This window comes from Mus musculus, chromosome 7, assembly GCF_000001635.26.
Source record: "Mus musculus strain C57BL/6J chromosome 7, GRCm38.p6 C57BL/6J".
NCBI classification, from domain to species: domain Eukaryota; kingdom Metazoa; phylum Chordata; class Mammalia; order Rodentia; family Muridae; genus Mus; species Mus musculus.
Window position 1 is genome coordinate 33,650,068 of NC_000073.6, and position 11,397 is coordinate 33,661,464.

General features: G+C 38.9%; 1 long non-coding RNA gene and 1 pseudogene across 2 annotated transcripts in view; one reads left to right on the forward strand and one right to left on the reverse strand.

Annotated features, from left to right (window-relative positions):
• The window catches only part of Scgb2b23-ps (secretoglobin, family 2B, member 23, pseudogene), a 28,137-nt pseudogene extending 24,923 nt beyond the window's left edge, over positions 1-3,214 (reverse strand). Inside the window, exon 1 of the transcript NR_045685.1 lies at positions 3,137-3,214. The product of NR_045685.1 is annotated as a secretoglobin, family 2B, member 23, pseudogene (transcript). The remainder of the gene's footprint in view (positions 1-3,136) is intronic.
• Positions 3,215-3,392: 178 nt separating this feature from the next.
• Positions 3,393-8,375, forward strand: Gm12763 (predicted gene 12763). Its single transcript, NR_169147.1, has 4 exons — positions 3,393-3,473; positions 4,026-4,181; positions 5,017-5,168; positions 7,643-8,375. It is a non-coding gene; the product is annotated as a predicted gene 12763 (long non-coding RNA).
• Positions 8,376-11,397: the final 3,022 nt, after the last annotated feature.

An 11,397-nucleotide genomic window follows, 5' to 3' on the forward strand; every position in this document is an offset into this window, starting at 1 on the left:
GAGCTCTTGACTCTAGCTGCATATATGCATATGATAGTCGGCCATCACTGGAAAGAGAGGCCCATTGGACTTGCAAACTTTATATGCCCCAGTACAGGGGAACGCCAGGGCCAAAAAAAAAAAAAAAATGGGAATGTGTGGGTAGGGAAGTGGGGGGGGGATGGTATGGGGGACTTTGGGGATAGCATTGGAAATGTAATTGAGGAAAATATGTAATAAAAAAAAGAAATAAAAATGTCTCCAGACAAAATGTCAGCTAAAATTAAACAATAAATTGTGTTGGTTACCATTAAGATTCATCATGACATCCTTCCCATGGCATGGAAATTTGTTACAATTAGTTATTGATCAAATTAACTCATAATAAGTTTAATTGTCTTTCACTTGCTCAAACAAGGAGCAAAAATTCATCCTTAACTGATCTGTATACCTTGTATACTCTGTATGAATATCTTATTAGTACTCATATTTTGTTGTACAATTCATATATTGCAGAATATGAATATGCAGTTCTGATAAGAATCATCCTTGGGACTGCTGAAATGACCTGATGTTCTTACTCCCTGCCTCCTGAAGCTATTTCAAGAGACTTGCTCCCAGAACAGCTTCAGGAATAGCTGGTGATTCCTGATCAACTTAGTTTATGCAACCTTTTAGACAATCCAGTCAAAACTTCGTTCAAGTACTGAGCCTTCTAAGCCTACAGAGAGTGAAGCTAAACATAGTTTTCTTAAGTCTAACTGATTTTTCCCATTTTCCTACCCTTCCCAACTCATTCATATATATATATATATATATGTTTTCATTGCCCCATTGATAGAAGAAGCCATGGAGAATCATCATTCCTTTTTCTTGGGGTTGAGTGTCTGGTTAAGGCTATTTTATAAATTGTAGTTGGGTTGTCATTTTAAGAGATAATTTGGAAATGGTCATAATTTTGAACAGGGAGGATACTAAATAGAGAGCTTAACGTGGGGACTTCTAGCATTCCTTTCCTCTTCATTATCTTTTCTTTCTCAGGTAAAATGAAGGGGGTTGAAGGGGATAATAATTATAGTATCAATTTTGAAGAAAATGACTTTATAATTTACTCTTATTCTGAGATGAATACTTTTCAAAATCATCCCAGCCAACAAATCAGAATCTTACTCTCACCTAATGTCTGTGCCACCTTCCAAGCAGAACCATTGTTCATTGAAACAGTTGATGAATGACTTCATGGATAAACCATCTTAATACACAGACCATTTCCTAAATGAATTTAACCTGATCCCTGCAGGCTGAGAATGATGACAACCACTCAAGTCAAATAGCTTTGACTCTAGCAGAACACCTATATCCAAAAAACGGTGCCTACAGTTCATTCCTTGGCAGAGCAAATCTGTCAACTCTCACCTTATCTACTATGGAGATAAAATCCTTAGGTGATATGAGGGACATTAAAGTACTATTACCATGAATTCCAATGTCCAAAAACTGTTCTTATTTTGTGTTTATTACCACAGTAAGAGCCAAGCTTTTAAGCTCTACTAAAAACAAAACAAACAAAATGACTTTATATATTTATGTTCATTGAAAAATCTAATAGTGATATATTATTTTAAAATATCATACAGATAATATATTTGGAGTTATTTAAAATTTATACTGAGAAAACCGTATGTATTTTCAGTATTACTGTAGACAAACATCTACATAAGACTGTTCCATTGCATGTTGTTATATGTCAAATAAGTTTTAAAATACTCATTTTTGTTTTTCTAATATTTTATACATTTTAAAGAATATGATAAAAATGAAAGTTATTGCACAGTTGGGTTATAATAGGGAAAGGAGAATGTGATGCATGTCTATTTTCTATAAATAAGTTTTTAAACCTTAATAAATTCAGATAAATTGAAATTATGTATCTTTCATCATCATAATGCAATAAAATTTAAATCAAAGATAAAAATAAATTAGATATATGGGATAAATTATTAATTTTATTATTTTTTCTGTGTGTAACATATTTTATTTTTTCTGTTTCTTTTTTATTAGATATATGAATTTTATTCTTAAACAAAGCATTTCATAGCCATAATTTTATATTGGTAGAAATCTTTATTATTGATGCAAAAATGAAGTTATAATTTCTTACACTGGTACAAAATTTATACATTGATATAGGTTTAAGGTTTTCATTGGTATAAACCTTTGTACATTGATACAAAATTTAAAATTAATTTTGTTACTCTAAGATCGGCATTGTGCCTATGCAGCTCATTTAAGAATACAAGGCTTTGGCCCTATTTTCTATTGTTTGCTATTGCAAACTCTTTAGGATGAATAAATAATGCTGGTTAAGTTCCAGATAGTGAACTCATGGTTATATTAGATTCTGATTTAATTATAATAAAGTCTTTTCAATATTATTTAATTAGTTATTTCTAAGAGTATTCAAGGTTTAAGGGTTCAGATATACTTTATATATATTGTCTTCAAAAGCATTGGAAATTTACAGAATATGACACTTAAAATGAAGTCAATATTTATAGAATTTTTGACTAGGAGATATACTTGCTCCTGATAGTACACCCTTCATGGTACAATAAAGTTATTGAGTATTATAACCTCCATATAGAGTTGTTCCAATTGTGGCAAGGTAGCCACTAGGCAATAATTGCCCTAATTCATTTACAGACAAAAAATACTGCCCAGCAAAGGACACACAACGCAGGATAGTCAACAGTTTACCTCTGCCAAGGATGTGTTCTGCATAATCCCTGTTTCACTCAAGGTCTGCCAGATGGCTCTTGGCCAGAAGATGTTTTGACGAATAGGAGACTGTCCAGGTATTCAGATGCCTCTGCAAATTGGTTACGTTTTGGAAGCTATGTTATTGTGCTTCCTACATATTCAGTTAATATTTAATTCATTCTTGGATCTCTGACCAGGTGGAAGACTAGTTATAGTCTCATAATCAAACTTAAGTTGTTTAGCATTAAGGAAGATGGTATAGATGAAAGGATGTTTTAAAAATAGTAATGCAAGGTAAAATCAAAACATAATAATGGTTTAGAATTGCAAACTCTTTATGTTAGGAAGATGGTAGTGCAATGGTGACCCACGCTACCATCTCGCCAGCAAAACTCACGCAGGCCACTCGGATCCTTCTGCAGTACAGCTTTAATACATCTCGAGAGATAGATGATCAGCTTCAGGAGAGGAGACCCAGAGAGCAGAAAACCCTTCCCTTTTATAGGCTGCGAAAAAACGGTTGGAGACGTGCACCACTGGGATTGGCTGCCCACTATCAGTCAGTTAACGCCACGAGAAAGGCAGGGCTGAGGTAATGGAACGATACCCTGACACCTGCGCACATTTTACTATGAGCAACGGATGTCAGCGCCATCTTGTATCGGCGACTGTGAGGGCGGCTCCTCACACAATGGACCTAAATTGGTAAAACTGATGGACTGGTCATTATTATTGTATGTCATACCGCATTGTTTATATTATTATCTTTAATGTATATCTAAGAGAACAGGCTTTCTAATGGACAAAAGGGGAGAATTTTATAGATTTGGTCTAATTTTAATTTGGTGTTCAAAATTACATGGTATCCACACGTCTTTATGGATGATGCTGAGGAACCCTGCTCCAAGTTGGGTATGGTTGGTAAATAAAGTTGTCAGTAGCCAATGGCTGGGCAGGGCAACAAGGATGAGACATTTGTGTTCCCAGAGGCATTGAAAAATGTGCCCTTCCCCCAGCCTTGAGTAGGCTAAAAAAAAAAAACCCAGGATGGTTTTATAACCTAGCTGGAATCATCTGGCTTTGCCACATTTACAATTTCCTACAGGAGCTTTGAGGAGTTGACTGCCCACTGAGCATGCTTTGCAGCTCAATCCATATGAAACAAAGAATAGGGTCTGTAGGCTTTCCCTATATGAACACAGTGCTGAAAATTAAACTTTGAGCCTTGATCAGAAACATTGTCTTGACTCCCTGTTTTTCTCACACCCAACCTTTTAAATGTCCAGCCCCCCTTTCAGGTAACCCAGTTGATCCATGGCTGCTGGACAGCTACAAATTGCAGCTGAATGAGGGCACTAAAATCAGGGGGTCCCACTGAGAAATGCTCTCTTGAGTGGAGCTCCACAGAAAACAGAAGAAAAGTAACAGTATCCTGCATGGTGGTAAGCAGCAAACAGCATTAATGCTAGCACTGGTTGTAAAGTTTATTTATTTATTTATTGGAGGCTGTTGTTGCAGGAGGTGAATTAAGAGAGGATACAGGCTAGGTTGAGTAAGTGTTGACCCAATATAGAATTACCCTAGGGGGTGACAGCACAATTGGGATGGGGAAATTTTATATAGGCATTTCACTGCAGCCAAGAGCTGCATTAGGTGAGAGGAGCAGGGTTTAAAAAACAGGTGTTAGAAAAATTCTTAGCTCAAGAAGATTTATGCTGTGCATGGGTCCCAGAAGTAAGAATGGGAAATAAACAAATGGCATGAGAAAGATAGAGAGAGAGAGACAGAATAGGTTTCAGAAAAAGCAGTTGTCACCTGGCCAGAAAGCATTAGCAAAAAGAAGGAAAATGGTCAGAGTTCTCTTTGAGACAGGAGGAAATCAGGAGACATCCTGCTTCTTCTCTGTCTCCTACTGGAGATATCCTTAGTTCAGGTTCAAGATCTCTTCCCTGTTTGTGTATTGTTCGTCCTTGTTTCAACAATCTGTCCATTTATGTCTGGTTTTATTTCATAGTTTGAATAATTGTTCTGTGTTTCATGTTGAAAAGAAAAAAAATGGTTAAAACTTCATCTGATGGCTATCTACCCCTTGATTTAGTTTAACTTGTTTAGAAGTCAGTCTCCATTTGGTCAGCAGGAAATGATAAACTATCCTGGACTGTAGCTGGGAGTTAAGCAGAGGTGGAAAATCTCTGTCAGGAGCTGAAATGCTGTTTTTAAAGGGGCCAGCACTTCTCAAGTTCAATGCCAAGTAAGCTGATTGCTGTTTTTTCCTAGAATAATCTCTGCAACTGTGATTACTGGATTCAGCAAGTGACAAGATTCCTTTTCTCTTGAAATTACAGCTAGAAAAGATAAGAATTTTTGTTTGGTCTTAATATACAAGATATTTTTAGTCACTTCATTTTTGTTTCTGCCTGGTTTGAAAGGTATAAATATGATCTGCATGTCTTGGTTATAGAGTATTGGCTTTTAAGTTATTGGGTATGATTAAAAATTTGTAATATTGGTAACAGAAAGTTAGCTTAGAACTGATAAGTCAGTGTTGGAGACATTCTAGAGAACAACACACCACATGAGCCAACCCATGAAAAGAAATCCCTAATGATACTCTAAATTGGTATAAATTTTATGTAATTCTTATTTTAGAAACTAGACTTATAAAGGATAGGATTTAAAACAATTTCTCTTTAATGAGGTATTAAAAGTTGCACTTTCATGCATTCATATATAAGAATAGAGAGCCAAACTTTGTAACGTGGATGTAATGCTGTTAGTATTGATTTTTAAAGAGAATGGATTGGATACACTTTTAAAAATTGGGTCTTACTTTCCAAAGTTTTGGTTGTGCTCTGGTGTTATAAGAGAAATTTGGATATTATAGTTAAACTGCCAGTGTTCCATTGCCTGCAGTTTGCAGTTTGACTACAGTCTCAGGATTTCTAACTCACCCATATGTGTAATTAAGAAAAAAAAAATCAAACAATTAGAGATGATTGCAAGAGTAATAAAAGATTTAAAAACAGGTGTAGCACACTATTGGTCTGCTGCCCCTTTTGCACAAGCTTTACTGGGTACAGTGGTAGAAGAAAATGAAACTCTCAAGATTGGAAAAGAGAGCTCAGTGGGAGTTTATCTGAGATCAAACAAGGTGATGAACATTTCAGGAATTTGTAGATGAACTGCTAAAAGCAGCTGGTAGAAATTTTGGAGATGGAAACTGGACCCTCATACAATCAGGGTGTGGCTATGGCTGCTACCTTACAAGGGACTACAGTATAAGCAATGCTGTCACAACATCAAGGCGAAAAGGAATGTTTTAAGGCATTTTTAGGAAACACTGTCCAAAAACTAGAGTCATAGACAGGCAGCAGAATCACTCACATGGAATCTGTCCTTACTTCAGAAAGGGTAAAGAAACATTTACATTTGATTCAATGCAAAGCCTCAGAGTAGGAATGCTTGGGTGGCATTCCTTTTGTCTTGGTAAAGAGTGAGAGAAGACAAGGTGGCTTTGGTTCCTCTGATGTGTACTGGGCTCAATCTACTAAATAAGAGATTTAACCTTAAATTACTAATTGAAGAAAAAAGTTTTAAAGGATTGTAGACACTGGAGGTGATGTACTCACTTGCCTTCAAGGGATTGGTTATTCCATTAATCTATTTTTAAATTTAATTTTAGTTTTTATTAGATATTTTCTTTATTTGCATCTCAAATGCTATCATGAAAGTTCCCTATACCCTCCCCCCACCCCGCCCTGCTCCCCTACCCAACTACTCCCACTTCTATCCCTGGCATTGCCCTGTACTGGGGCATATAAAGTTTGCAATACCAAAGGACCTCTCTTCCCAGTGATGACCGACTACCATCTTCTGCTACATATGCAGCTAGAGACACGAGCTCTGGGGGTACTGGTTAGTTCATAGTGTTGTTACAAATGTAGGGTTGCAGACCCCTTCAGCTCCTTAAGTGTTTTCTCTAGCTCTTCATTGGGGGCCCTGTGTTCCATCTAAAAGATGACTGTGAGCATCCAATTCTTTATTTGCAAGGTGCTGGCATAGCCTCATAGAAGACAGCTATATCAGGGTCCCTTCAGCAAAATCTTGCTAGCATATGCAATAGTGTCTGGGTTTGGTGGCTGATTATGGGATGGATCTGGGGTGTGGTAGTCTCTGGATAGTCCATCTTTTCGTCTTAGCTCCAAACTTTGTCTCTATAACTACTTTCATGGGTATTTTGTTCCCTATTCTAAGGAGGAATGAAGTATCCACACATTGGTCTTCCCTCTTCTTGATTTTCTTGTATTTTGAAAACTGTATCTTGGGTATTTTAAGTTTCTTGGCTGATAGCCACTTATCACTGAGTGCATATCTAATGATTTCTTTTGTGATTGGGTTACCTCACTCAGGATGATATCCTCCAGATACATCCATTTGCCCAAGTATTTCATAAATTCATTGTTTTTAATAGCTGAGTAGTACTCCATTGTATAAATGTACCATAATTTCTGTATTCATTCCTCTGTGAGGGTCATCTAGGTTCTTTCCAGCTTCTGGCTATTATAAATAAGGCTGCTATGAGCATAGTGAAACATGTGTTCTTATTACCAGTTGGAACATCTTCTGGGTATATGCCCAAGAGAGAGGTATTGCTGGATATTCTGGTAGTACTATGTCCAATTTTCTGAGGAACCACCAGACTGGTTTCCAGAGTGGTTGTACAACCTTGCAATATCACTAGCAATGGAGGAGTCTTCCTCTTTCTCCACATCTTTGCCAGCATCTGCTGTCACCTAGATTTTTGATCTTAGCCATTCTGACTGGTGTGAGTTGGAATCTCAAGGTTATATTGATTTGCATTTCCCTGATGATTAAAGATGTTGAACCTTTTTTTTTTTTTCAGGTGCTTTCCTGGGGGAAGGACAATAGGACACTCAATCATCATGCAATCAGACATACCTCCCAGAGACTGCCAAACAGCTTCCAGACTAACCTCTGTGCAGTGCTTAGCCTTACAACTCTACGGAGCGATGGCTTCATTGTTCATTCTTCATGGCAACAAGCCAAATCTGAGGTGACTGCCCTGCTTCTACTGTGGCAAATGCTTGCACCACCACGGCGGCAGTGCAGACCTGGGCATTCCGCAACTGACACATACACCATACACACAACACACATGGCAAAACAAGGGCCACAGCGGGGGCACCTATTCCAGCCCATTCTTTCCGGATGCTAAGTCAGGATCCACTTGGGTAGAATTCACAGTGACAATCACCGAGCGAAGCTCATTCATCTTGCCATCAAAATTTGCAGTCCAATTTTAACACCGACAGTATCCCCCATCTGGGTTCCGCACCCATCAGGGGCAGACACATGCTCATCACCAGCAAGATCAGCTTCTTCATTTTGACAGCATCGCACTAGCCGCTCCGGAACCCACACTGGCTCTGCGCTATTCTGTGGAAACATGCAAACAGATCCTCTCACCCAGGCCAACACGGGATCCGGACCATTCCATGGTCCTGTAAGCACATCCTTCCATTTAGCATACCCCAGTTTACTGGGGCTGGTATTAGCATGTCGTTCAGCAGCAGAGCGACCTTCCTTATCCAATTGCAAAAAGTTTAAGGTAAAAAGAGCTAAGGAGAGTCTTATTTTGGGGGTATGGCCATAGCCTATTACCCCTTTTTGTTTTGTTAATAATTCTTTTAAGGTTCTATGTGCTCGTTCAATGATTCCTTGGCCTTGAGGATTATATGGCAGGCCGTGTTTAACTTGTACTTCCATCTGTTGACAAAAAGACACCAGGGTTTTGGTAGTATATGCAGGGCCATTGTCTTTTTAAGTTGTTGGGGCTTACCCCAAGCTGCCCAGGCCTCCAAACAATGCTGTATAACACGGGAGGCCTTTTCCCCTGCCATGGAGATGCATAAACTATTCCTGAACATGTGTCAATGGATACATGAATGTATTTCAATTTTCCAAATTCTGAAAAGTGTGTCACATCCATCTGCCACACCTGTAGAGGGAGCAATCCTCTAGGATTCACTCCATAAGAAGGTGGGTGTTGAAACTCTTAGGCAACATCCACAGATAGTGACTACATCCCAAGCTTGTGCTCTAGAGATCCCAAATTTTCTCTGCAGAGTTTTAGCATTAACATGAAATTTAGAATGAAATTGTGAGGCTAACTCCATAGGGGATGCTAAAAATATGAACTCCATACGAGTACAATTATCCACAATATCATTTCCCCTACTTAAAGGTGCTGGAAGCCCACTATGGGCACGGACATGTCCAATATATAATGGTTGGCAACTTTCCCACAGCAACTTCTGTAATTGTAAGGCCAAGGCTTGGACGGTACTATGAGCTTTTATTTGGCCAGCCACTTCTAGGGATAAAACTATATTAACTACATATTGTGAATCTGAAATTAGATTAAAAGGAAAATCAAAATCCTTAATGACCTCAATAACTATTTGTAATTCTACCATCTGCGGAGTACAGGGATAATACTGTCTGACCACAGAATCTTTCCCCTCTACCATATATACTCCACATCCGGTTTTTGATCCATCAGTAAACATGTTAACTGCATCCTTAATGGGTGTTTTCCTCACCACTTGAGGGAAAATGACTGGATATTTTTTTAAAATGTCATTAACGGATGTTTGTGATAATGATTATCAAATGGGCCCTCATTAATACAGGCTAAAATAGCCCACTCATAAATATTTGCTGTTAGGACCTTTTGCTGATACCCATCATAAGGGATTACAATAGAGCTGGGTTTTATACTAAAAAATTGTAAACAATGCTGAATTCCCAACAAGGCTAAAGAAGCCACTGTTGTAGGGTAATGATCTAATGTCCTCACAGCGGATATTTTGGAATGGATCCATAACAATGGCCTTCTTGCCACAATAATCCTGTGGGTTGTATCTTAGTAGGTAATATTATCAAAATGATGGGTAACCCTTCTCTACAACGCTGAAGTTGGGCTTTAATCAATTCTTCTTCCACTAGGGAAAGGGCCTTTCTAGCCTCAGGTGTTAATTCCCTTTTGGAACTTAACTCTGAGTCCCCTTCTAAAATTTGAAACAGGTTTAAATTTAACATTTGGGATCTTCAAATAGGGCTGAATCCAATTGATATTGCCTAACAATTTCTAAAAATCATTTAACGTATGTAAGGAATCAACCCTCATCTGTATCTTTTGAGGCCAAATGGCCATAGGGGCGATCCTTGCTCTTAAATAGGACACTATTTTATCTTGTTGCATAACTAATTCCTTAGCAGCTTGTAATTTTTCTGAGGATAATGGCCACTGAGGCACCCACACCGGCTCCTCAGTTTTCCAGGTTATGGGAATGCATCCCCCAGCGGCCCCTAGGAAAAACCCATTGCTTCCCGAGGCTTTCTTTTAATTGAGAGAATCCGGGACTTCCTTCCTTGCAACCCTTTTCCCAGCCCGAAGGATGGGTGCCATCCCATGTCTTTCATCATCTTCTGGGAGGCATCAGAATATTCATTAGTAAGTCTTAACTGTAGATTCTTCAACAAATCCCTACCCCATAAGGTAATGGGCAGCTCAAGCACATGTGGTTGAAACATCCCATCATGCTCTTCCTTATCTTTCCAAGGGAGCATCCTGGCACTTATGTCTGGGCTCTTTGCATAGCCCAGGCATGGTAATATTTGTTCTGACTCCTGAATTGGCCATCCTTTTGGCCAGTCCTTAAACTAAAAGGCATTTAAAAAATTACCCAAATGGCTAGAAAAAGAAAGTAATCCATAGACTGTCCCTATTACTCTCTTACTTTTACTACCCTCTTACTTTCACTTTCTCATCTCCAGAGCCTGAGAGCCTAATTGTCTCTTACCGAGAGCCTTATTGTCTCTTTACTGAGAGCCTAATTGTCTCTTACCGAGAGCCTAATCCCAACCCCGGGATGGTGAGTTACTTACCATACTCATCCTATCAACAGACCCTGACTGCAGAAAGTTCTGAACCTCTTCGGTGGGGGAGTCGGGTCCCAGGTATCGGCACCACTTGTTGCGTCCAACTCAATCAGCAAGGAAAACGCAACCACCAGTTCTTCTTAAAGCAGTTTACTCAGGCAGCTTCTCCCTTCAAATCCCCTGCACCTTGGGGTACAAGCGTTTCTATCCACTCAAGCCACAACCATGCCTCAACCAATCACCACAGGTCACATCACCTCACCAGGCAGGCTTGCTCAGCCAATCAGAGATTAAGGATGAGCCATTCACCAAATATGGGCTTGTTTACTGCCTGGCACAGATTTTCGTCCAGCTGGCCAGGGATTCTGGAATGGCTTCCCACAGTGCTTCTCATCCATTTGGTAGTTTTCAGATGAGAATTCTTTGTTTAGCTTTGTATCCCATTTTTAATGGGGTTATTTGAATTTCTGGAGTCCAGCTTCGTGAGCTTTTTGTATATATTGGATATTAGTCCTCTATCAGATTTACACCACTCTGTTGGTGGCCTTTTTGTCCTATTGACAGTGTCTTTTGCCTTACAGAAGCTTTGCAATTTTATGAGGTCCCATTTGTCAATTTTTGATCTTATAGCACAAGCCATTGCTGATCTGTTTAGGAATTTTTCCACTGTGCCCATATTTTCGAGGCTTTCCC